This window comes from Narcine bancroftii, chromosome 6 (assembly GCF_036971445.1).
Source record: "Narcine bancroftii isolate sNarBan1 chromosome 6, sNarBan1.hap1, whole genome shotgun sequence".
NCBI classification, from domain to species: Eukaryota; Metazoa; Chordata; class Chondrichthyes; order Torpediniformes; family Narcinidae; genus Narcine; species Narcine bancroftii.
Window position 1 is genome coordinate 251,075,479 of NC_091474.1, and position 25,973 is coordinate 251,101,451.

Consider the following 25,973-nt stretch of genomic DNA (forward strand, 5'->3'; position numbering starts at 1 on the left):
TGTGTCTGTCGTTGATCAATTTGCAGCTGTAAGATGCTTTGAAGTAGTCACGTAGCCAAGGAGCACAGAGCAGGATTGTTTCAGTCAATTTTTTTATGGCAATATGTTATTAATGTAAGTTCAGTTAATTGATTGCCAGATCTGCTTTGTGGTAGAGGGGTGCTTAAATTCAGCCTGAATTGAAAGCAAAAATTGAAAGCAAAATTAATTAGAAAACTGCTCTCATTGTCACATTTTATTCATCTCAGCTATTCAGGTTCTCCAACCATTATCTTGTCTAACTAGGAGAGCTGGTTATATAGTCTCTTTATTTTTTCACCCATAAAGAGTACCTTGTTAATTTGCTATTTCTTTATGCATCCTTTCTTCTCTACCTCTGAGCAGGGTCAAGGTACCAAATAGAATTAACAAATGTAAGTTGTAAATTTAGAAATAAAAATTGTCTTTTTATATTCTACTTTGATCTTGGTTATGATAATTGATTGTGTATAGGTATATTTTTCAAATTTATGATATGTTTCCACTTAAAGTTCAGATCTGCCAAAGAGAATTCTGGTATTCTTGAAGAAGATATACTGTCATGGAATTCTTGCTATAAATATGTCTGAGAATTTTCTTTTAAGACGACAAATTTTTCTTTAAAAATATTATGTGCTTTCTGTTACATCCAAATACTGAGTGTACATGAGATATAAATATTGCTTCCTGAAAACCTGCAGTCCTTTGCAACGTGCATTTTGCAGAAACTGACCTGGACGTTCAAAGTGCTCTGTGATTAAATCTGAAAATATTCTCTGAGTTCTTCTTTGGCTTGGCTTCGCGGACGAAGATTTATGGAGGGGGTAAAAAGTCCACGTCAGCTGCAGGCTCGTTTGTGGCTGACAAGTCCGATGCGGGACAGGCAGACACGATTGCAGCGGTTGCAGGGGAAAATTGGTTGGTTGGGGTTGGGTGTTGGGTTTTTCCTCCTCTGCCTTTTGTCAGTGAGGTAGGCTCTGCGGTCTTCTTCAAAGGAGGTTGCTGCCCGCCAAACTGTGAGGCGCCAAGATGCACGGTTTGAGGCGATATCAGTCCACTGGCGGTGGTCAATGTGGCAGGCACCAAGAGATTTCTTTAGGCAGTCCTTGTACCTTTTCTTTGGTGCACCTCTGTCACGGTGGCCAGTGGAGAGCTCGCCATATAACACGATCTTGGGAAGGCGATGGTCCACCATTCTGGAGACGTGACCCATCCAGCGCAGCTGGATCTTCAGCAGTGTGGACTTGATGCTGTCGGCCTCAGCCATCTCGAGTACTTCGATGTTAGGGATGAAGTAGCTCCAATGAATATTGAGGATGGAGCGGAGACAACGCTGGTGGAAGCGTTCTAGGGGCCGTAGGTGATGCCGATAGAGGATCAATGATTCGGAGCCGAACAGGAGTGTGGGTATGACAACGGCTCTGTATACGCTTATCTTTGTGAGGTTTTTCAATTGGTTGTTTTTCCAGACTCTTTTGTGTAGTCTTCCAAAGGCGCTATTTGCCTTGGCGAGTCTATTGTCTATCTCGTTGTCGATCCTTGCATCTGATGAAATGGTGCAGCCGAGATAGGTAAACTGGTTGACCGTTTTGAGTTTTGTGTGCCCGATGGAGATGTGGGGGTGCAGGTAGTCATGGTGGGGAGCTGGCTGATGGAGGACCTCCGTTTTCTTCAGGCTGACTTCTAGGCCAAACATTTTGGCAGTTTCCGCAAAACAGGACGTCAAGCGCTGAAGAGCTGGCTCTGAATGGGCAACTAAAGCGGCATCGTCTGCAAAGAGTAGTTCACGGACAAGTTTCTCTTGTATCTTGGTGTGAACTTGCAGGCGCCTCAGATTGAAGAGACTGCCATTCGTGCGGCACCGGATGTAAACAGCGTCTTCATTGTTGAGGTGTTTCATGGCTTGGTTCAGCATCATGCTGAAGGAGATTGAAAAGAAGGTTGGTGCGAGAACGCAGCCTTGCTTCACAAGGAGAAGGGTTCAGAGAGCTCATTGCTGTATCTGACCCGATCTTGTTGGTTTTTGTGCAGTTGGATAACCAAGTTGAGGAACTTTGGGGGGCATCCGATGCGCTCTAGTATTTGCCAAAGCCCTTTCCTGCTCACAGTGTCGAAGGCTTTGGTGAGGTCAACAAAGGTGATGTAGAGTCCTTTGTTTTGTTCTCTGCACTTTTCTTGGAGCTGTCTGAGGGCAAAGACCATTTCAGTAGTTCCTCTGTTTGCGCGAAAGCCGCACTGTGATTCTGGGAGAATATTCTCGGCAACACTAGGTATTATTCTATTTAGGAGAATCCTAACGAAGATTTTGCCTGCAATGGAGAGCAGCGTGATGCCCCTGTAGTTTGAGCAGTCTGATTTCTCGCCTTTGTTTTTGTACAGGGTGATGATGATGGCATCACGAAGGTCCTGAGGCAATTTTCCTTGGTCCCAACAAAGCTTGAAAAACTCATGCAGTTTGACATGCAGAGTTTTGCCGCCAGCCTTCCAGACCTCTGGGGGGATTCCATCCATGCCTGCTGCTTTGCCACTTTTCAGTTGTTGAATTCCCTTATATGTCTCATCCCGGGAGAGGACATCATCCAGCTCTAGCCTTAGGGGCTGTTGAGGGAGCTGGAGCAGGGCGGAATCTTGGACTGAGCGGTTGGCACTGAAAAGAGATTGGAAGTGTTCTGACCATCGGTTGAGGATGGAGATCTTGTCGCTGAGGAGGACTTTGCTGTCTGAGCTGCGCAGCGGGCTTTGGACTTGGGGTGAGGGGCCGTACACAGCCTTTAGAGCCTCGTAGAAACCCCTGAATACGCCAATGTCCGCGCTGAGCTGGGTTCGCTTGGCGAGGCTAGTCCACCACTCATTTTGGATCTCCCGGAGTTTGCGCTGAAGATGGCTGCATGCGCGACGGAAGGCTTGTTTCTTCTCTGGACAGGACAGCTTTGTAAGGTGAGCCTGGTGGACAGCTCGCTTCTTTGCCAGCAGCTCCTGGATTTCCTGGTTGTTATGGTCGAACCAGTCCTTGTTTTTCCTGGAGGAGAAGCCCAGTACCTCTTCTGTGGATTGCAGAATGGTAGTCTTCAGCTGATCCCAGAAGGTTTCAGAGGACGAGTCCGTGAGGCGGATTGCATCGTCGAGCTTTGCTTTGAGATTTGCCTGGAAGTTTCCTCTCACTTCGTCTGACTGCAGGTTTCCAACATTGAACCTCTTTCTGGGGGCTTTACTGTTCCTGGGCTTTGGCTTGAAGTGAAGGTTGAGCTTGCAGTGAACCAGCCGGTGGTTAGTGTGGCATTCCGCGCTGGGCATGACCCTCGTGTGGAGCACATCTCGTTTGTCTCTTTCTCGCACCAGGACGTAGTCCAGGAGGTGCCAGTGTTTGGATCGGAGATGCATCCAGATAGTCTTCAGGCTGTCCCTCTGCTGAAAAAGGGTGTTTGTAATGACAAGCCGCTGTTCTGCGCAGAGCTCCAACAGGAGGCGCCCATTGTCGTTGCACTTGCCGACACCATGCTTGCCCAGGATTCCTGGCCAGGTTTCTGAGTCTTTGCCGACGCGAGCGTTGAAGTCGCCAAGGATGACAACCTTGTCGGCTGTAGGGGTGCGTTGAATGAGGTTGCGCAGGTCGGTGTAGAACTTGTCCTTTTCTGCTGGTTCCGCCTGGAGGGTTGGAGCATAGACACTGATGAGGGTGATGCAACGCTTGTTTTGAAGGGGGAGTAGCATGGACATGATCCGGTCTGAGTGGCCTGTCGGGAGGTTTTTGAGTTTGGAGGCAATGGAGTTCTTGACCATGAAGCCTACACCAGATAGGCGTCGTTCATCCAAAGGCTTGCCAGACCAGTAGAGAGTGTAGCCCGCGCCACGTTCTTGGAGGCTGCCTACATCTGCCAGGCGGACTTCACTGAGAGCGGCTATGTCGATGTCAAGTCTGAGGAGTTCATGTGCAATGAGGGCAGACCGACGTTCAGGTCGGTGGCTGTCAGCCTTGTCTAGCATTGTTCTGATGTTCCAGCATGCTAGCTTGAGTTTGTGAGCATCTTTTGAGGGGGAGGACGTGGACCTGTCCTCGGGCCTGCGCAAAGGAGCTTTTAGGTGGAGTGCAGTGCGCGCAGTACTGGCCCCACCCTTTACACCCATGGTTCGTGTGCCGTGGCCAAGCAAGCTGGGACGTGGCAGTGAGGTCCTTGGGTTGTAGGTTTTATAACGGAGTGGCCTTCTCCTATGCAGGTTTCTTACCCGGGCTGGAGGGGTCTGCCTCCCCTCCTTGGTCGGTCCATACTGCCCGGACCGGGGCCGAGGCCGCCGCTGCTTTCCCTGTGCCCGGACTGGGGCCACCGCCTCCAACTTTGCCCGGACCAGGGCCTCCGCCTGCCTCACTCGACCGAGGCCGGGGCCGCCGCCTCCCCTTTCCTCTTGACCGGATCGGGGCTGCCGCCGCCTGCCCTCTGCCCGGACCGGGGCCGGGGCCGCCGCTGCTTTCCCTGTGCCCGGACCGGGGCCGCCGCCTCCAACTTTCTGCCCAGACCGGGGCCTCTACCAGCCTCACTCGACCGAGGCCGGGGCCGCCGCCTCCACTTTGCTCTTGCCCGGATTGGGGCCGCCACCGCCTACCCTCTGCCCGGACCGGGGCCGTTGCTGCTTTCCCTGTGCCCGGACCGAGGCCGCCGCTGCTTTCCCTGTGCCCGGACTGGGGCCGCCGCCTCCAACTTTCTGCCCGGACCGGGGCCTCTGCCTGCCTCACTCGACCGAGGCCGGGGCCGCCGCCTCCCCTTTGCTCTTGCCCGGATCGGGGCCGCCGCCGCCTACCCTCTGCCCGGACCAGGGCCGCCGCTGCTTTCCCTGTGCCCAGAGCGGGGCCGCCTCCTCCTACTTTCTGCCCGGACCGGGGCCTCCGCCTGCCTCACTCGACCGAGGCCGCGGCCATGACGCCATACATACGCACACAGCAATTGCCGACTTTGTTACCCACATCCCCCATGAGGCTCTAACTTATTACTATTAACTTAATTAACCTAACTTAAACCTCTTCTAATTTTAAGCACACGTGTATATAATGTGTGCGTAAGTTCAGAAAAGTTCTTTGGTTCACAGTCCAATCTCACTTCTCATTCCTCCAAGTTCACTGGTTGCAGACAATTCTTATACTATGCACAGAATTTAACATTTATAAAGTTCACCAGGCTTTGGTCCTCGAAAGGTAAATGGTTACCGCTCACGAAGGTTCTTGTCAGTTTTTAGAGAGAGATATCTGTTATTCCAGGTCATCCACAACTGATGGACTTCCATCAGTCACCTCAATGTCTTGCTGACAAAACTTGCCCCTTCAGGGTTCTCCAGATGACAACCTCTTTCTTTCAGGTCACCACAGAGTTCCTTTTTGTTTCCCTTATTCCAAGTAAAACATTAGACAGCCAATCCTCTCCTCTTGCATGAACCATAAGGGTATTGACCAGGCCATCTTCCAAATGGGCTTGCCAGCTTGTCCTGTTCCAGTCTCAGCTGCTGGCTGTAACACTGTACAAATGATCTCTCTCTCTCTGAAAGAAAGCCTGTTTTACTCTCTCTGCTTACAAAACCACATGGTCTTCTTACAACAGCAAGCTCTCTTCCAGACAATATGCAGCTCCAACAATTTCTTTCATCTGTTGCCTTTAGTAAACAACAACCGAGCTCTCTTCACCCCTCTTGCAAAAAGCTGTGAGGCCCTAATATGTCTAGCATTAGCAGAACTCCAGTATTTCAATTAAGATCTGTTTTAAAGTGTTTGTATGTGACCTATTCTAACAAATCTTTCCAAATTTATCTCCCAAAAACATGTCTATATACTCTGTCACACCTTTCTCCTTTAAAGGAATTTTAACTCTTGAGTTAAAATTCATTTATAACTAAGCTGTCTTTAAAATCATTAAAGAGATAACAATACACAATATTTAACAGGGATTGTCAGCAGGGTGAGCTGGATCTGGTGGTAGCCCCTGATGAGGTCCACCTTAGAGAATATCCGTGCCCCTTGCAGTTTTGCGGTGAAGTCCTGGATATGGGGCACGAGCTACCTGTCGGGTGTGGTGGCCTCATTAAGGCGCTGGTAGTCTCCACACAGCTTCCAACCTCCATTTGCCTTAGGTACCATGTGGAGGGGGAAGGCCCATAGGCTATTGGAGCATTGCACAATACCAAGTTCCTCCATCTTTCAAAACTTCTCTAGCCAGGTTGAGTTTCTCTGGGGAAAGACTCCGCACCCTGGCAAGGAGGGGAGGGCCCTCTGTAACAATTTGGTGTCTTACCCTGTGTATAGGTTCCACCAAGTTGAAATGGAGGGTGAATTCTGCTAAGACTCAGGTGAATTCATTCTCAGGCGAGGGTAGATGGGGGTTAGTAAGTTTGGTGCCCTTGAGTGAGAGTGTCTGAAATGTCTGGGCATGTACCAGCCAATGCACCTTAATGTCCACCAGTAGCGAGTTAGCTGTCAGGTAATTGGCACCCAGTAAAGGATGTTGTACAGCCATCGCCGTGAACTTCCAGGTGAATTCTCCTGAAATAAGGGAAACTAGAGGAATTCTGTGGTGACCTGGAAGAAGAGATTATTATTTGAAAACCCATGATGGGGCAAGTTTCTTCAGTAAGACAATGAAATGGCTCATCATAGGAAATCAGTTTGTGTCCAACAAACAACAAATATCTCTCTGAAACCATCAAGTATCTTCCTGAGCAGTAACCATTTGTACCATAGCTTTTCAGGCATTCCATCCATGGCTCCTTCAGGGAGTTCGATTCAGCCTTTGTTCTTGCAGGCCTACACACTTTCTGTTAGCTCCCAGGTGCAGAACATAGTGTTCCGTGATTCCTTGAAATGTTTCCTCTCCCCTCCTGGTAGCATGATTTGTAGGGTGGCCAGGTACAGCATCGCGTCCTCTACTTTTTGTCTCTCAATATTTTCTTTACCTGGTCAATTTTTGTTGTTTTAGCAGTGCAGGACTCAGCTCGGGGAAGAACATCAATCTTTCCCCCTGGAATTCCACCGGCCCCCACTTTGTCTTCCTTGATCAGGTAATCACTGCCCTGAGCACTGTTTCCCCGTCCTGGCTGCTAACAAACCGGATCAGAATCGGCCTTGGACATTGATTTGGAGTGAAAAGATGGGCCCTTTCTATGGCTAGGGTGGGGGGGGGGGGGGAATCCTGAATCGCTCCCTTCCCAATATTTTGGGGATCCAGTGTTGAAAGCTCCACTGAGTCCTTCCCCTCTTTCAAGCCCAGTATTCAATTTTATTTTTCCAGATATTCCAACTTATCTGTCAGCTGTTATTTTTTTCAATGACCTACACGTTGGGTGTATTTTCCAGTCCTTTTTGTCTAACCAGGAGATCCTCCATCTTGTCCTTCAGGACCCCAACACGATTTGTCAGAGTCGTAATTGAATTTCACAGGTTGAGCAGGTCCTCCAAGACCTCTTAGTCTCGTCTCCAGTTGTTGCTCCAGACCTCCAATCTGGGTCACCAGTGACTGCTTCACTGTCAGAACATCTTGGTTGGGCGCGAGCTTCATCCTCGCCCCTTCAGCGCTAGGCCCTGTTGGTAGTACAGGAGCCTACAGGTCACCAGCATCGAGTGATTTTTTTAACTCATGTTTCTGCCGCTTCTAGCCAGTCCAGTCTGCCATCTGCTTGTTCCTCTTCCTGCCCATCTTGCTTCAGCATGGGTAAGTTTCATTTCTATTTATAGGTGACGTTTTCCTTGTTTTAGAGGCTTTTAGTCGGGAGCTCTCTGGGCACATCCTTTCAGCCTCTCAGCAGCATGTGACTGAGGTTGCTATGGTATGTTGGCCTTCATGTCAAGAGGGTTTGAGTATAGGAACAGGGATACCTTACTGCAGCTGTACAGGGCCTTGGTGAGACCCCACCTGGAGTATTGTGTGCAGTTTTGGTCGCCTTATCTAAGGAAGGATGTTCTTGCAATGGAGGGAGTGCAGAGGTGATTCACCAGGCTGATACCTTGAATGGCAGGAATGACTTATGAGGAAAGATTGCGCAAATTGGGATTGTACTCGCTGGAGTTTAGAAGATTGAGAGGGGATCTCATAGAGACATATAAAATTCTGGCAGGACTGGACAGAATGGATGCAGATGGGATGTTTCCAATGATGGGAAAATCCAGAACCCGGGGCCATGGTTTGAGGATAATAGGCAAACCATTTAGGACCGAGATGAGGAGGAATTTCTTGACCCAGAGGGTGGTGAATCTGTGGAATTCATTGCCACAGAGGGCAGTAGAGGCAGGTTCATTGAATCTATTTAAGAGGGAATTAGATCTATTTCTTCAGTATAAGGGTATTAAAGGTTACGGAGAGAAGGCGGGGACGGGGTACTGAACTTTAAGATCAGCCATGATCTCGTTGAATGGCGGAGCAGACTCGAAGGGTTGCTCCTATCTTCTGTGTTTCTATGTTTCCTTGATTTAGCCAAGGCTTCAAAGGTTATGGGGAGAAGGACGTTCAGTAGTGCTGAGTGGGAAAATGGATCCACTCAAATGATTCAATGGCAGGGCAGACTCATTGGACTGAATGGCCTATTTCTGTTCCTAGATCTTACAGGGAAAATAAAGAATGAGGAATGGATTCCTTTTCCACAAACCAACATAGATCTGATCAGCTTAATTGCTTCCATCTATGTAACAATAGCCAAGATATTGACCATATTTATTGTGACCATTTTCCTTTATAATCAATTGAGCAACATGAAGACGTTTGTTTTAACTCATTAATGAAAAGTCCATTTATTTGAACCTTTGAAACAGTAAACAATTTTTTGAATATTTTATATTTTCAAAAATATATATTGTATCTTTTTAAATATACAATATATTAAACTTTTTTTCCAAAACACAACAAACAAAACAGTCCCACCCTTCCTCCCTCCTCCCCTTCCATACATCCATCCATTCACCGCCAGAATTACATATATTTTAAATATATAGAGTACAGTTGGGGAAACTACATATATATAATAGTTACTTTTATTCCCTTTTTTGTTCCATTTTATTACTGTATCTGAGTCCTTATATAGTCCAGATTTGGCTTCCAGACATTTACAAAAGTGTCATATTTATTCTTTTAAGTTGGATAATAATCTATTTCCTGAAAAACAATTTTCTATTCTTTTGATCCCTTTTTTCTCCCATTCTCTAAAGGAAAGGTTATCTATTGTAAAAGGGAGTAACTTGTTTTGCGTCAATATTAGTTTTGGTAATTGATAACTTGTTTTATTTCTTTCTACATGAATCTTCTTCCAAATATTGAGTAGATGATGTAATACTGGAGAACTTCTATGTTGTACCAATTTTTCATCCCATTTATATAATATGTGTTCAGGTATCTTTTCCCCTATTTTATCTAATTCTAATCTATTCCAATCTGGCTTTTCCCTTGTTTGATAAAAATCTGATAGGTATCTTAATTGTGCGGCTCTATAATAATTTTTAAAGTTTGGCAGTTGTAAGCCTCCTTGTTTATACCATTCTGTTAATTTATCTAGTGCTATCCTCGGTTTCCCCCATTTCCATAAAATTTTCCTTATTATTTTCTTTAACTCCTTGAAGAATTTCTCTGTCAGGTGTATTGGCAATGCCTGAAATAGGTATAATATCCTTGGAAAAATGTTAATTTTAATACAGTTTATCCTTCCTATTAGTGTAAGTGGTAAATCTTTCCATTGCTCTAAATCGTCCTGTAATTTTTTCATTAGTGGATAATAATTGAGTTTATGTAGTTGGCCGAGATTTTTATTTATTTGCATACCTAGGTATCTTATTGCTTGCATTTGCCATCTGAATGGTGATTCCTTCTTAAATTTTGAGAAATCCGCATTATTCATAGGCATTGCTTCACTTTTATTTATGTTAATCTTGTAACCCAACACTTCTCCATATCCCTTCAATTTCTTATATAATTCTTTTATTGATAGTTCTGGTTCTGTTAAGTACACTATAACATCATCCGCAAATAAACTGATTTTATATTCCTTGTCTTTTATTTTTATCCCTTTTATATTATTTTCTGTTCTTATCAATTCTGCTAGTGGTTCTATAGCTAACGCGAACAATAAAGGTGATAGTGGCCATCCCTGCCGTGTTGACCTGCTTAAGTTAAATTGCTTTGATACATATCCATTTACTGTCACTTTGGCCAATGGTCCCTTATATAATGCTTTAATCCAATTAATATACTTCTCTGGTAAACTGAATTTTTGCAAGACTTTGAATAAATAATTCCATTCTACTGTGTCAAAGGCCTTCTCTGCTACTGTTGGCGCTTTACTCCCTTCTACTGCATGAATTAAGTTAATAAATTTACAAATATTGTCTGTTGTGCGTCTTTTTTTAATACATCCAGTTTGGTCTAGATTTACCATTTTCGGTACATACTCTGCTAATCTGTTTGCTAATAGTTTAGCTATTATCTTATAATCTGTGTTAAGTAAAAATATTGGTCTATATGACGCTGGTGCGAGAGGATCTTTCCCTTGCTTTAGTATTACTGTAATTATTGCTGTTTTACATGAATCTGGTAAGCTTTGTGTTTTATCAATCTGGTTGATTACTTCCAGGAGGGGAGGAATTAATAAATCTTTAAATGTTTTATAGAATTCTATTGGGAATCCATCCTCTCCTGGTGTCTTATTATTTGGTAATTTTTTTATTATCTCTTGTATTTCTACTATTCCAAATGGTTCTGTTAATTTATTTTGTTCCTCTATTTGTAGTTTTGGTAGTTCAATTTTAGTTAGATATTCATCTATTTTCCCTTCTTTCCCTTCGTTTTCAGTTTGGTATAATTGTTCATAGAATTCTCCAAAGTTTTTCTTGATCTCCTTTGGATTATATGTGATTTGTTTGTCTTTTTTCCTTGATGCCAATACCATTTTCTTAGCTTGTTCTGTCTTAAGCTGCCATGCTAGAATTTTGTGCATTTTTTCACCTAGTTCATAATATTTCTGTTTTGTCTTCATTATATTCTTCTCCACCTTATATGTTTGTAGTGTTTCATATTTTATTTTTTTATCTGCCAATTCTCTTCTTTTAGTTGTACCTTTCTTCATTGCTAATTCTTTTTCTATATTTACTATTTCCCTTTCCAACTGCTCTGTTTCCTGATCATAGTCCTTCTTCATCTTGGTTACATAACTTATTATTTGCCCTCTAATGAATGCTTTCATTGCATCCCATAGTATAAACTTATCTTTCACTGATTCCGTATTTATTTCAAAATACATTTTAATTTGTCTTTCAATGAATTCTCTAAAATCCTGCCTTTTGAGTAACATGGAGTTTAATCTCCATCTATACATTCTTGGAGGGATGTCCTCTAACTTTACTGTCAATATTAAGGGTGAATGGTCCGATAATATTCTAGCTTTATATTCTGTTTTTCTTACTCTATCTTGCATACGAGCTGATAACAAAAATAGGTCTATTCTTGAGTATGTTTTATGTCTAGCCGAGTAATATGAATATTCCTTTTCCTTTGGGTGTTGCTTCCTCCATATATCCAAAAGTTGCATTTCTTCCATCGACTTAATTATAAATTTGGTTACTTTGTTCTTTCTGTTAATTTTTTTCCCAGTTTTGTCCATATTTGAATCCAAATTCAGGTTGAAATCCCCTCCTATTAATATGTTCCCTTGCGTATCTGCTATCTTCAAAAAAATATCTTGCATAAACTTTTGATCTTCTTCGTTAGGTGAATATACATTGAGTAAATTCCAAAACTCCGAATATATCTGACATTTTATCATTACATATCTCCCTGCTGGATCTATTATTTCCTCTTCTATTTTAATTGGCACATTTTTACTAATTAATATAGCTACTCCTCTTGCTTTTGAATTATACGACGCTGCTGTTACGTGTCCTACCCAATCTCTCTTTAATTTCTTGTGCTCCAATTCAGTTAAATGTGTTTCTTGCACAAATGCTATATCAATTTTTTCTTTTTTCAGTAAATTTAGCAGTTTCTTCCTTTTAATTTGGTTATGTATTCCGTTAATATTTAAAGTCATATAGTTCAGCGTAGCCATTTTATACTTTGTTTATCTTCCCTTTCCGTTTCTCCATCATTACCTTTCCTTCTTATCTATTTCTGCTTTCTTGTTTTGAACACTTTATAAGACAACATTTCTAAAACATCAAACATTTTCCCTATTCTCCTATTTAAAACTTCCTTAACCCCAATCTCCCCTCCCCCTCCTGAGTTGTCCTTTATCCCTTGTCGGACAACCACATCTCCCCTCTCCATTTGGATTTGCGAATTCACTTGCAAACGTCAGCTGATTTTGCAGTGACCGTAACTCCTCCCCACCCAGCTCCCCCAGAAAAGATTTCAATTTTCATATGTAACAAAGGTCACTCTTTTAATTCCCTCCTTATTTCCTCTATTCCATTTCCCTCCCTTATTAATTCTTGTCTATACTCTATATATTTTCCTCTAAATACGAATACATTCATGTATGCACACTATATATATACACACATATACCCCTTTACACACATGCATATAGATCATTGTCATTTTTACTCTTATTACATGTCTTCATCTCTCTGCTTGTTTTGTGGTTGTTCTGCAAATTTCCTTGCTTCCTCTGGATCCGAGAATAGTCTGTTTTGTTGCCCTGGAATAATTATTTTAAGTACCGCTGGGTACCTTAACATAAATTTATATCCTTTTTTGCATAAGATCGTTTTCGCTGCATTGAACTCCTTCCTCTTCTTCAGGAGTTCAAAACTTATGTCTGGATAGAAAAAAAATTTTTGACCTTTATATTCCAGTGGCTTTTTGTCCTCTCTTACTTTCTTCATTGCTTTCTCCAATATATTTTGTCTTGTTGTATATCTTAAGAATTTTACTAAAATGGATCTTGGTTTTTGCTGCGGTTGTGGTTTCGGGGCTAAAGTTCTATGTGCCCTCTCTATTTCCATTTCTTCCTGTAATTCTGGTCTTCCCAAAACCCCGGGGATCCAATCTTTCATAAATTCTCTCATATTCTTGCCTTTTTCATCTTCCTTAAGGCCCACTATCTTTATATTATTTCTTCTATTATAGTTTTCTATTATATCTATCTTCTGAGCTAACAGCTCCTGTGCCTCTTTAGCTTTTTTATTAGATTCTTCTAATTTCTCTTTTAAGTCTTTTACTTCCATATCTACAAATGTTTCTCGTTTTTCCATATTTTCCACTCTCTTTGCCAATTCTGATATGGCCACTTCCATTTTATTCATTCTTTCTTCTGCATTCTTAATTCTTCTTTTTATCTCATCAAATTCTTTTAATTGCCATTCTTTCACTGATTCCATATATTCTTTAAAAAAAGATACATCCATAGTCTTGCTTTTCTCTTCTTCTTCCACTTCTTTCCGTTCTTCTTCTTCTTCCTCTGGATTAACCATCTGTTGTTTCCTTGTTTTCTTTTTACCCTCTTCTTTCTTGTTGTCGTTATTGTCTGTGTTCTGCACCTGCTGCTGTGCTGCAGGTGTCTCTCTCAGCTGTGGAGAACGACTCCGCAGCTGTTCCCCCCTCCCGTCAGTGTGTTTTTTTTCATGCGCGGTTGCGCACTTTTACTCGGCTCTGCGAGCCATTTTTGTAGTCCCGAGCCCAGGACTTCCACTGACCTGAGGGAGCGGGCTTCTCTCTCCGCGGCGGGCCTCTGCGGACAGGTAAGGCCTTCACCTTCTTCTTCCAACGTCTTTCCTTCTTCTTTTCTTCCCGTTGTTTTTGGTTTTTCTTTCTTCGCTGCCATTTTCTTCACACTTTTACTTTCACTTTGTTTTGGTTTTTAAGTTTGTGCCTTTGTTTTTTCTCTATCTTTTTTTAACTTTTCTGGAGAGTGCTGGAGTTCCCCGACCGGCCACTACTCCATCACGTGACTCCCGCATTCTTTTAAGTTGTATGTGATTTTTCCCCCCATAGGTTTACAGCTGTTCATTTCTGCAGTCCATCGAGCCCACCTCACTGACAAAAGGCAAAGGAGGAAAAACCCAACACCCAACCCCAACCAACCAATTTTCCCCTGCAGCCGCTGCAACCGTGTCTGCCTGTCCCGCATCGGACTTGTCAGCCACAAACGAGCCTGCAGCTGACGTGGACTTTTTACCCCCTCCATAAATCTTCGTCCGTGAAGCCAAGCCAAAGAGAAGAAGTAGAAGGGAGTTGGATTTCCAAGTGATTGTGATACATTTTTTGCTACCATCATTGCTATTTTTATCATTGAGATTTGATATTTGGTCAATTTGTGCTTATTTCCATGAAATTACCTAATAAATACAGCTCCGAGTCAGCCGTGAAGGTCACTCCTGTTATCCTTGTTAATTTTTCTGTGATTTCTTGCCAAAATGGCCTCACTTACATGCACAACCATGTGGCATGTAGAAAAGTTCCTTTCTCAGTCCTATATCTGAAACACATCCCTGAAATTTCAGCTTTTTGTGGGTAAGATATAACTGATGTAAAAAATTATACTGAACCAGTCCATATCTTGCATTTATAATTGATGTTGTGCTGTCCTTACACCAATCTAACCAGCTTCTTTCTGAAAGCTCCACACCCAAGTCCAACACCCGTCTTTCCCTTGACCTCTGCAACCCTGGTTTTGCACTTTCGCTCTGGAGAGCAGAATACATTTTTGTTATAAATTTCGATGTATTCCCCATCTAAACTGTTCATTTAGTTTCACTAATTTCATGTGGTTCAATGTTGGTCCCCATCTTTCTCTTAAGAATGATCTAAGCTGGAGAAAACAGAAGAGGGTCCCATTGGCCACTCCATATTTGTGTTTTAATTGGTCAAAAGACATGAGTTCCTTCTGTGTAACAGTCCTTAATATATCTTAAACCTTTGTCATACCACGAATTTAATATTCGATTGCCCAAGTTCATAGGCAATAACACATTTTTACACAGTGGTGTTTTTATTGATATCCCTACTTTTTTTCCTATACATTCATTAATTTCTTGCCACGTTCTAATCATGTGTCTTAGAATGAGGCTAACCATCTTTTTTAGTTATTTGCAATTCCATTTATAGATAAAGTCCATTGCTTCCCTCTCCTCCATTGAGTACATCCCCATATGAACCTAAGACGGGAGGGGGGGAGGGAGAGACTGTCTTCAGTGAAGAAGACTGCGAGAAACCTACCATGTGCAGTTAGGTTATATTTTTTGAAATCTGGAAGTCTAAGTCCTTCCAGCCCGTAGTCATGTGTCAGTTTTTTCTAGCGCAATTCTTGGTACCTTATTATTCCATAGGAATTGTCTAATATGGTTGTTTAATATCTTTAAAATGTTTTTAGGTAATGGAATAGGCAGCGATTGAAAAAGGTATTGCAGTCTTGGCATCACTTTCATTTTGACGCAGTTGACCCTTCCCACCAAAGTAATCGGTAAGTTTCTGCATTTATGTAGGTCTCCTATCTTTCCAAAAAGAGGAACATAATTTAGTTTGTACAGATTTTGCAAGTTATTGCTGTGATAGTACAGATTCTATCGCCAATGTGTACATGTACAGATTGTAGTGTAGGATGACTGTGATTGGCTGAGAGTGTAGCCACACCTACTGGCAGGTCTTAAAGGATTGCTCCTAGCCAGACCAGGTCATTCTGGACTGGTTGACCTACTTGTGATATGCTCCAGTCTTTTAGTTAATAAAAGCCTTGGTTTGGATCAACAAGTCTTTGGTTCTTTCAACGTGCTCTACAATTGCCAGTTGCTATTCCAAGATATTTTCATTTAAATTTACTTACTTTTTGGTATCTTTCATATTCAAAATTTGTTAATGGCATTTCCATTTTGTCTATATTTATTTTGTAGCCTGATATTCTTCCATATTTTTCTTGTGTTACTTGTAATTTTTCCAAAGATTTAGCCAGTTTTGATAGGTACAATAGCACATCACTGGCGAATAGACCAATTTTGTGACCTTCTTGCCCGACTTTGAAGTCCTTTATACCTGGATCCCTTCTTATTATCTCCCCCAGTGGTTCAATCACTAAAATAAAAAGCGCTGGGGACAGGGGGCATCCCTGACTACTGAATCTACTCAAGGGGAACACCGCTGCCATTGATTATTTGTTTTTATTTTAGCTTGTGGTTTATGATATAAAGTTTTTATCCAGTTTATAGATGTTCTGTCTATACCAAATTTTTCCAGTGTTTTAAATAAAAAAGGCTATTCTAAATGGTTGAATGCTTTTTCTGCATTTAGGGAGTCCTGGAAAAAACATGACTTTTTCATTGTCCACCACCAATGAGCCATTATTATTAGTTGAAAATTCATAAGCTGCTCCTAAGATCACATCTCTCCCAGTAACTTAAAAGTCTTACCAGGACTGGTCGTGGTCTCTGGTTCTTCTGGGTCTGAGGGTCCAATGAGCTCTTTCAATTTGCAGTTTTGGATTTAACTTATTTTGTCCCAGCATTGTGGGATCCATGTTTCAAAGAAACTCACCAGGTATTTCCCCTCAATTCCTTATCTCAGTCCAATGATTCTTACATTGTTACATCTGCCAAAATTTTCCATATGGTTGATCTTGTCCATCAGTCCTTTTTTTTACTGTGTCCCATATTTTTGCTTTGTCTTCCAGTGCCTTCAGCCTGTTTTTGTCCATTCGTTCATTTAAGTCTTCCACAACTTCTTTAATTTCCCTCCTTTACACCAGCGAGACCTGGACTGTCTACAGCAGACATGCCAAACAGCTCAACCACTTTCACCAGAGCTGTCTCTGCAGACTCCTCCACATCAGATGGCAGGACAAAGTCCCCAACATGGAAATCCTGGAACAAGCTGGGCTCTGCAGCGTCTACACCTTCCTGGTGAAAGCCCAAGCCATGTGGACATGTGGTCAGAATGCCAGACAGCTGATTGCCAAAGCAGCTACTGTACAGAGAACTGTGTCAGGGCAAGCGTTTAGTTGGGGGGGGGGGGCAGAAGAAATGCTACAAAGACTGCCTCAAAGCATCCCTCAAAGGCCTGGGTGTCAACATCAACGCGTGGGAGACCCTTGCCCTCGACCGTCCAGCTTAGTGCAGCAAGATCACCACAGGAGCCCGTGCAGCTGAGGTCAGGCGCATCTTTGAGGTATAACGAGAGCATGCTGTGCACAAGGCCCAAGCAACCTCCACTGCCACAACAGCACCCACCTACTTGTGTCCCACGTGGGCGAGCCTTCAAGGCCCGTTTTGGGCGAGCCTTCAAGGCCCATTTTGGCCTCACAAGTCACCTCCAGACCCACAACCACCAATCTCCAATTTGACTTTGAAGTCATGGTCATCTTCGATTACAAAGGACGAACAACAACAATTTCCGTGTTCTTCGCTGATGCATCTCTCATCGTTGATTCACACTCGTAAAACAACTGTTTAAAGTTTCCATCATGTTGAGAATGGAGCCTATATCTTTGTCTGATTCCCCAGCTCTGCTGACTTTATCCTGTCCCAAGGCCCCTGATGAGTCATTTCTCATCAGGCTTCCACTTGCTGTTCCTGGCTGAGCTGTTACTTCTTCAGTTTTTGTTTTTGGTTGCCTCGGTCATTTATAACTTGTTTTATCCATTTTTGATGATAAAATTATGGTTTTTGAGCTTTGAAATTGTCTTTTTAATACTTTTTGAGGACTTTCAAAACACTTCTGCTCGGCTCATTAGCATGGCCTCTCCCACAACAGTAAACTATATTTAAAACAGTCAATAAACAGACCAAAAAATGTTAATACTTTCAAAATTACATGTTTAAAGAAATTATCTGAACCGTCTTCATCTTACTCTAGTCCTACACAGCACAAAAGCAAATTCAAACTAACCTTGTTTATATTGAACACACAGAAAAAGATTTTGGCCAACCACTGTTACCTTGGAGACACTTAAAGAATTCATAAACAATATGCTAGCTGCTAGTTCCTTGTGAATATGTGTTTGGAAATCATTTTAAGTCATTGTAACCCTTACAATACTGGCCCCTAATTATTATATCTAAAAATAATAATTACCACTACAAAGAAAATCAAACATAGTGTTACAGAGTTCTGTGTTGTTTATTGGCCTATGTGTTGTGTGGTTTTGTGTTGAAAAGTGACAGTTTGCCTTAGAGAGCGAAGGTGAAGGTGAATTGCTGAGAGAGTGGGAGACAGACTGGGCATGTGCTGAAAATGATCCAGAAATTTCTGTACTTGGACAATAAACCACTACTGGGGATGCTGTGGAGTAGGAGGTCCAAAACGAGTCATTGTCTGGAAGACAGTTTAGAATGTTGGAATTTCAAAAAGGGATGAACATTCCGAAGACAGCCAGGAGGATCCGGACCAAGCCAGTTGTTCCTCTCTCTGCAGCAACACAAGAATTTTGTGCTCTTTCAAAGATCTTTTGGCTTCAGTTTACCAAACAAACTGAATTTTGTTTATGGTCTTTGGTTCAGTTGAGATCGAAGTTTTGTGAATGTTTTGTGTTTAAGCTTTTCTGTGGGCTGGTTGGAAATATATGTTATATTTAGGTTGGGGAATTTATTAGTTTTACACTGTTATAGAAATTTGCATAGTAACCATTGGGCATTGTTATAAAAGGGGGATTTTGAATTAAAGTTTGAAGGTGAATTTTTGTAAATAAAGTAATTGTTAATCTTTACCCCTGTGTGATATGGCTTCTTTGTGATTGCTGGTTTGATCTTGTAACAATAGTAATACATCACATAAATTTTCAAAAGAAAGTGAAAGACAATAATTAAAGCTTCCTGCTTCCTGTAAAAGACAGACTTTGGTAATTGGTCTGTTCATAAAGCCATTTTTAGTTTCCAAGGTATTCATTTTCTTGAGGGCACAAGAAGGGTCTTACTCTTTCTCTTCTGCAGTTGGTAACAGAAACGGTAGGACTCAAACAACTTTGGTTCCTCAAGTTCATCAACAGCCACTCTGGCTTTTATTGTCTTTTCTTGTAATTCTGGATCCAATAATACAACTTCCAATTCAATCTCATTTTCTGACAATTTATCTTGAAGTTTTTTATTAGATTCTCTCTCTGCATTTAATAACTGAGTCTTCAAGAATGTAATATTCCTTTCTTTCTGCATCTTCGTGTGTCTTCAAATATGTACTTTGATTGTTTTCCCTAGTTAGTTGCCTTATGTCATTAAACAATGATTTACTTTCTTTCAAAAAATTAATCTCCTTTTTAAACTGTATTCATCTTGATATGGCTAAATCCCTTTCTTCAATAACTACATTCATTTCTTTAGCAGTTATTCATTTCTACCACTTGGTTTTACGAATTCTATTTACAATTAATTCTCTATTCTGGACAACTGCTCTCTGATCTCTCTTGATTACCTTCAGAATCATCAGATTCAGTTTTGTTTTCAAGTACCAAGTTAAAATTCTTGGTCACTGTTTTCTGGAATATCCAACATTTCTCAATCCTTTCTCAACATTTTGTACTCCGAAAGCAGTTGCACCGTATTGTCAAGGAAATGCTCCTTTATACCATCAGCTCAATTTTCTCTGCTCACTCGTTTTAAAACATGCTACAAGATTCCGTTAATCTTGTTTTCTGGTGTATCTGGAGGTTTTTGATTGTTATCAAGTTGTTCAAGGAAGTTTGTCTTGAACGGTTGTTTCAATAGTTCGTTGAGTTTACAACAGATATATTGACACTTGTTGACTGCTTCTGAGCAACATTATTCTTTCTTTCTAATGGTCCATTGATTGCCCATCAAGCATAGTTCTAGTAATGTAAGGTCCATGTCTCACACTTCGTATTACTTCTATCGGTTCAAGAGCCTTTGGTGCATCTCTATCTCAGAGCTATTTTCCTTTATATAAACCTTTCTCAAATGTTACCACTAATCCATATAATTTTGATGTGGGATGTTTCTTCTATGCACAGGCATAGTCTGAGTGTGTATATCTGGAAGATCACAAAAATTGTCACTGTGTATTCCAGTAACCTCTAACCCTGAAACCATGTTAGTTTCAACTACCCTTGTTTCGTCCCTTGGTTTTCAATCATTTTTTTGTCTTTTACCCTTAAAGATTAGCTTATTCATAAGCCGTACAGTACAAAATGATGCAGTGCCTCCTGGGTCAAGAAACGCATGTGTACGTACCACTGCTTTCCAATATTTGCCCTGACTTGTACAGGCACAATTGAAAGTTTGCATCTATCTGCATTGTCCCCAGTAAGACCACTGGACAATATTGAAGTTTCAGACCTATTCTGCTTCTTTCATCAATGTTTGTTCCTTTTCAGTTCTTTTCCTCAAGATAATATAGTATCTTAGAAAGCCTTTGATTACATATGTCATAGCTGAGTTGCTCTTTGCCAGTTTTGCTGGTGTGTTCTTTGCATAGACAGCCAAAACATATTCCATTTTCCTTCAAAAAAGCGATATTTTTATTATGCGTTTTCTTTTCTGTCCGAGCACACTTTTCCAAATTGTGTTTATCATTAAATAACAAACATTTCCTCATCCAACATTGTCAGAGAAGTGTCCCTGTGAACTACAAGACCAAACCTCCGTCACAAACTCCTACCCTAGCTCTGGGAGTGCATGGGCCTCTCTCACTCCACCCACTGACTTTCCCAATTCTCCCCATCCTCCCATGGACCCTTCTACCTTCCACCTCCTGATCCATCACATCCTCCTCCTTGATACCCTCAACCCCACTGAACCTCTCCCTATCCCCTGACTGGTTCTCACCATCCTCTCTGACTTTCCCTTCTTGGACACTGAACGCTCTGTCCTTAGTAGAGGCCTCACCTTCATCCCCCTTCACCCACACCTTAACGAGTTCCGCACATGCCATGATGTTGAACTTTTCTTCTGTCGGCTCCGTCTCCAGGCCCAGTTCCACAACCACGATCCTCCACCCCCCCCCCACAACAGATCCCGTCTCCCACTTTAAAGCATCTTCCTCCTTTTGGACACCTTGTTCCAGTCTTGTACCTACTCCAGACCTTTATATTTCCAACTGCTACCGGAACATCAACAGTATCAACCATTACTCCCCTCACTCATTCCAGTCTCATCCCTGGCCCTTCACTCTCTCGGCAACAATCCAAACATCACCATCAAGCCTGCAGACAAGGGTGGTGCTGTTGTGGTCTGGTCACGGAACTCTATCTGGGCAAAGCATGACTACAATCTCAGACACCTCCAAAACTCATCAAACCACTGTATCGCGCACCATCGCTGAGCACATCACTTCCGGTCACCTCTCTGGCACAGCCTCCAACCTCATTGTTTCCCAATCCTGTCCGGCCCGTTTCTACTCCTATCCAAGATCCACAAACCACATTATCTTGGCAGGCCCATCATGTCCACATTCTCCTGCCCCACTGAATTGGTCTCCACTTAACCTTGACTGTGTTGTCCCACCTGATCTAGTCCCTCCCCACCTACATCTGTGACACTTCACTGCCCTCCATCGATTCAACAACTTCCCCATACTAAAGGCCTCAAAGCCCTTTGTTTCTTTCTGGACAAAAGACCCAACCAGTCTCCCTCCACCACCACCCTCCTCTGGCTGGAAGAACTTGTCCTCACCCTCAATAATTTCTCCTTTGACTTGTTCCCCCTTTCTCCAGGTTAAAGGGGTAGCCATGGGTACCTGCATGGGCCCCAGCTATGCCTGTCATTTTGTTGGTTAGGTGGAGCATTCCATGCTACAACCCAACACAGGCAAGGCTCCTCAACTCTTCCTCTGCTACATCGATGACTACTTTGGTGCTGCTTCATGTACCCACAATGAGCTTGTTGACTTCATCCACTTTGCTGCCAACTTCCACCCCGACCTCAAATTCACTTGGTCGATCTCTAGCAACCCCCTCCCTTTACTCAATCTCTCTGTCTCCATCTCAGAAGATAAACTCTCGACAGACATCTTCTATAAACCCACCATCTCCTGCAGCTACCTCGACTACACCTCTTCCCACCCTGTCCCCTTGTAAGGATTCCATTCCATTCTCTAAATTCCTCTGTCTCCATTGCATCTGTACTCAGGATGAGGACTTCCAAGCCAGATCATCAGAGATTACCTCCTCCAAACAACGTGGCTTTCTCTCTACCACCATCAACTCCTCACTCACCTGCACATCCTCCATTACCTGCACATCTACCCTGGTCCCCTCCACCCCTATGCGCAACAAGGATAAGATTCCTTATCCTCATTTACCACCCCACCAGCCTCCACATCCAATACATCTTTCTCCGCCATTTTGGCCACCTGCTACATGATCTCATCACTAAACATATATTCCCCTCTCTGCCTTGCGCAGGGACCGCTCCCTCCTTCCTTCCCACCAATCATCCCCTTGGGACCTACCCCTGTCACTGCAAGAGATGCTCCATTTGTGCCCACACCTCCCTCCTCACTACCTCTTGGGGTCCTAAACAGTCCTTCCAAATGAAGCAACATTTCACTTGAGAATCTGCAGGGATCATTTACTGCATCTGGTGCTCCCACTGTGGTCTCCTCTATATTGGAGAGACTACTCGCAGACTGGGTGATCACTTTGTTGAGCACCTCTGCTCTGTCTACCTCAATAATGTGGATCTCCTAGTTACCACCCATTTCAATTCTCCATCCCATTCCCCTGCCATCATGTCTGTCCATGGTCTCATGTACTGCCAGACTGAGACCACCCATAAATTGGAGGAACAACACCTCATCTTCCGACTGGGCAGCCTCCCACTGAATGGCATTAATATCAACTTCTCTGGCTTTCATTAAATAAATCTTTCCCCACCCCCCCCCCCCCACCACCCCTGCCTGTCTCACTTTGCACAGACATGATAAATTCCACTTAGACCCTTATCACATCCAATTAACACCTTTTGTTCCTCCCCCATTGTTTGGTCTGAAACTTTCTGTTATATCCTGCTTCTGCCTTGTCTGATTTTTCCTTAAAGAAGGGCTGAGACCCAAAAATGTCGGCAATATATCTTTTTTCAAAAAGATCCTAGATGCTGAATAAACCAGCTGAGTTCCTCCAGCCTTTTGATGTTTTTAGTATTTTTCTTCAATGTTGGTTGAGAATATGATTTGGATCTCAATTCCTTTACTCACTGTTTGAGTACTTTTAATTCCATACACTGGATCTGTGACAACATCCACTTGTCCATCAATGAACTCCACCAAATCCTGAAAAGTAGTTGTCACATGGTGTCTTCTTTGCTATTCAACATAATTCTCTCATCCAGTTGGGTGATTTATCTACAATGTTTACTATATTCTGAGGTATGTCAAGCTCTTGAAGATGGTCAATCTCTATCATGATGTTTGGAAACCATTTGTGATCTCTGATCTTATTAATGACCATGAAAGAACTTCCTTTATATCAGCTTTAGAAATTCTATACTTGTCACCAAAACGCTTCTCTAGTAACCACTTAAACCTTTTTGAATCCTTTGTTTAGAGTCATATACTGGCAACTCTACAAGATATTGTGGTTGTATACTTGTGAACTGCTACAAATAATATAGACAATCCTCTGAACTTTGGCTCTTAATTTCAATACTGTGTTCAAAGCTTTTCATAAATGTTTGGAATTGAAGTGGGTCATCATCAAAAACTGAAATATTTAACTTGGGCAGAGAAGAGAGAGTCTGTAATTGAGTTAACGATGCACCCAATTCATCCTGTCATGCCTAGGCGAACATTACTTTGTCCATCAGAATTTCTGATCCTTGCCAGGAGTGCCTGGTATGACTGTAAAAGATGGCATTTGGCTCCCATCTTTGTCCAATGCAGCCATCATTGGGGTTTGATCTCTGGTTCCTTGCATCAACCCGGTTAATTCAGTATCTTGCACATCTCATCAACCCCTCCTCTGCCTGGTACAGGACCAAGTCTGTATTGTGGCTGTAGCACTGGCTCAGCACTGAGTCTTAATCTGCTTAGTCCTTGACAAAGCGATTCGTTTTGTTCTACCTCTGGCTCAGCTATGATATTCAATATTTCCTTTCTCTGAAGTCCTTTATCAAAGCTTGATGGTTTCAATAATTTACTTTGAGTGCCAAATACCACTGAGTTTTCTCGTGCCTGTGACTTGGCCTCATTAGCAGCTTTTTTAGTCAATTTCCTCCATTCTTAGCTACTCCTCCCACGGCTCCTTTTCTCTTTGTTGCTGCATCTTCTGAAGCTTCAGCCACGAGTGAGAGGTTGGTCTCAAATTCTATTCATGGGTTTTGCAGTAATTTTGTGGAATCTATATCTATATCTATATCCCCACCATCATCACCCTGTACAAAAACAAAGGCGAGAAATCAGACTGCTCAAACTACAGGGGAATCACGTTGCTCTCCATTGCAGGCAAAATCTTCGCTAGGATTCTACTAAATAGAATAATACCTAGTGTCGCCGAGAATATTCTCCCAGAATCACAGTGCGGCTTTCGCGCAAACAGAGGAACTACTGACATGGTCTTTGCCCTCAGACAGCTCCAAGAAAAGTGCAGAGAAAAAAACAAAGGACTCTACATCACCTTTGTTGACCTCACCAAAGCCTTCGACACCGTGAGCAGGAAAGGGCTTTGGCAAATACTAGAGCGCATCGGATGTCCCCGAAAGTTCCTCAACATGATTATCCAACTGCACGAAAACCAACAAGGTCGGGTCAGATACAGCAATGAGCTCTCTGAACCCTTCTCCATTAACAATGGCGTGAAGCAAGGCTGTGTTCTCGCACCAACCCTCTTTTCAATCTTTTTCAGCATGATGCTGAATCAAGCCATGAAAGACCCCAACAATGAAGACGCTGTTTACATCCGGTACCGCACGGATGGCAGTCTCTTCAATCTGAGGCGCCTGCAAGCTCACACCAAGACACAAGAGAAACTTGTCCGTGAACTACTCTTTGCAGACGATGCCGCTTTAGTTGCCCATTCAGAGCCAGCTCTTCAGCGCTTGACGTCCTGCTTTGCGGAAACTGCCAAAATGTTTGGCCTGGAAGTCAGCCTGAAGAAAACTGAGGTCCTCCATCAGCCAGCTCCCCACCATGATTACCAGCCCCCCCACATCTCCATCGGGCACACAAAACTCAAAACGGTCAACCAGTTTACCTATCTCGGCTGCACCATTTCATCAGATGCAAGGATCGACAATGAGATAGACAACAGACTCGCCAAGGCAAATAGTGCCTTTGGAAGACTACACAAAAGAGTCTGGAAAAACAACCAACTGAAAAACCTCACAAAGATAAGCGTATACAGAGCCGTTGTCATACCCACACTCCTGTTCGGCTCCGAATCATGGGTCCTCTACCGGCACCACCTACGGCTCCTAGAACGCTTCCACCAGCGTTGTCTCCGCTCCATCCTCAACATCCATTGGAGCGCTTAAATCCCTAACGTCGAAGTACTCGAGATGGCAGAGGTCGACAGCATCGAGTCCACGCTGCTGAAGATCCAGCTGCGCTGGATGGGTCACGTCTCCAGAATGGAGGACCATCGCCTTCCCAAGATCGTGTTATATGGCGAGCTCTCCACTGGCCACCGTGACAGAGGTGCACCAAAGAAAAGGTACAAGGACTGCCTAAAGAAATCTCTTGGTGCCTGCCACATTGACCACCGCCAGTGGGCTGATAACGCCTCAAACCGTGCATCTTGGCGCCTCACAGTTTGGCGGGCAGCAACCTCCTTTGAAGAAGACCGCAGAGCCCACCTCACTGACAAAAGGCAAAGGAGGAAAAACCCAACACCCAACCCCAACCAACCAATTTTCCCCTGCAACCGCTGCAATCGTGTCTGCCTGTCCCGCATCGGACTTGTCAGCCACAAACGAGCCTGCAGCTGACGTGGACTTTTTACCCCCTCCATAAATCTTCGTCCGCGAAGCCAAGCCAAAGAAGAGAAAGAAATATCCCCAGCACCTGAAACTTTATGCTTTTCAGTTTTGCTTGAACAGTTGCTTTGTTTCCCTTTGTATCTAATTGCTGCCTTTGCAA

At 43.0% G+C, this 25,973-nt stretch overlaps 1 long non-coding RNA gene across 2 annotated transcripts; it reads left to right on the forward strand.

Annotated features, from left to right (window-relative positions):
* Positions 1-13,425: 13,425 nt before the first annotated feature.
* Positions 13,426-18,660, forward strand: LOC138735577 (uncharacterized). 2 transcript variants are annotated; one of them, XR_011339787.1, is made up of 3 exons: positions 13,426-14,213; positions 15,340-15,429; positions 16,630-18,660. It is a non-coding gene; the product is annotated as an uncharacterized lncRNA (long non-coding RNA). The 2 variants fall into 2 exon arrangements; XR_011339786.1 differs by lacking the exon at positions 13,426-14,213 and having other exon boundaries at positions 15,112-15,429.
* The last annotated feature ends 7,313 nt before the right edge of the window (positions 18,661-25,973 follow it).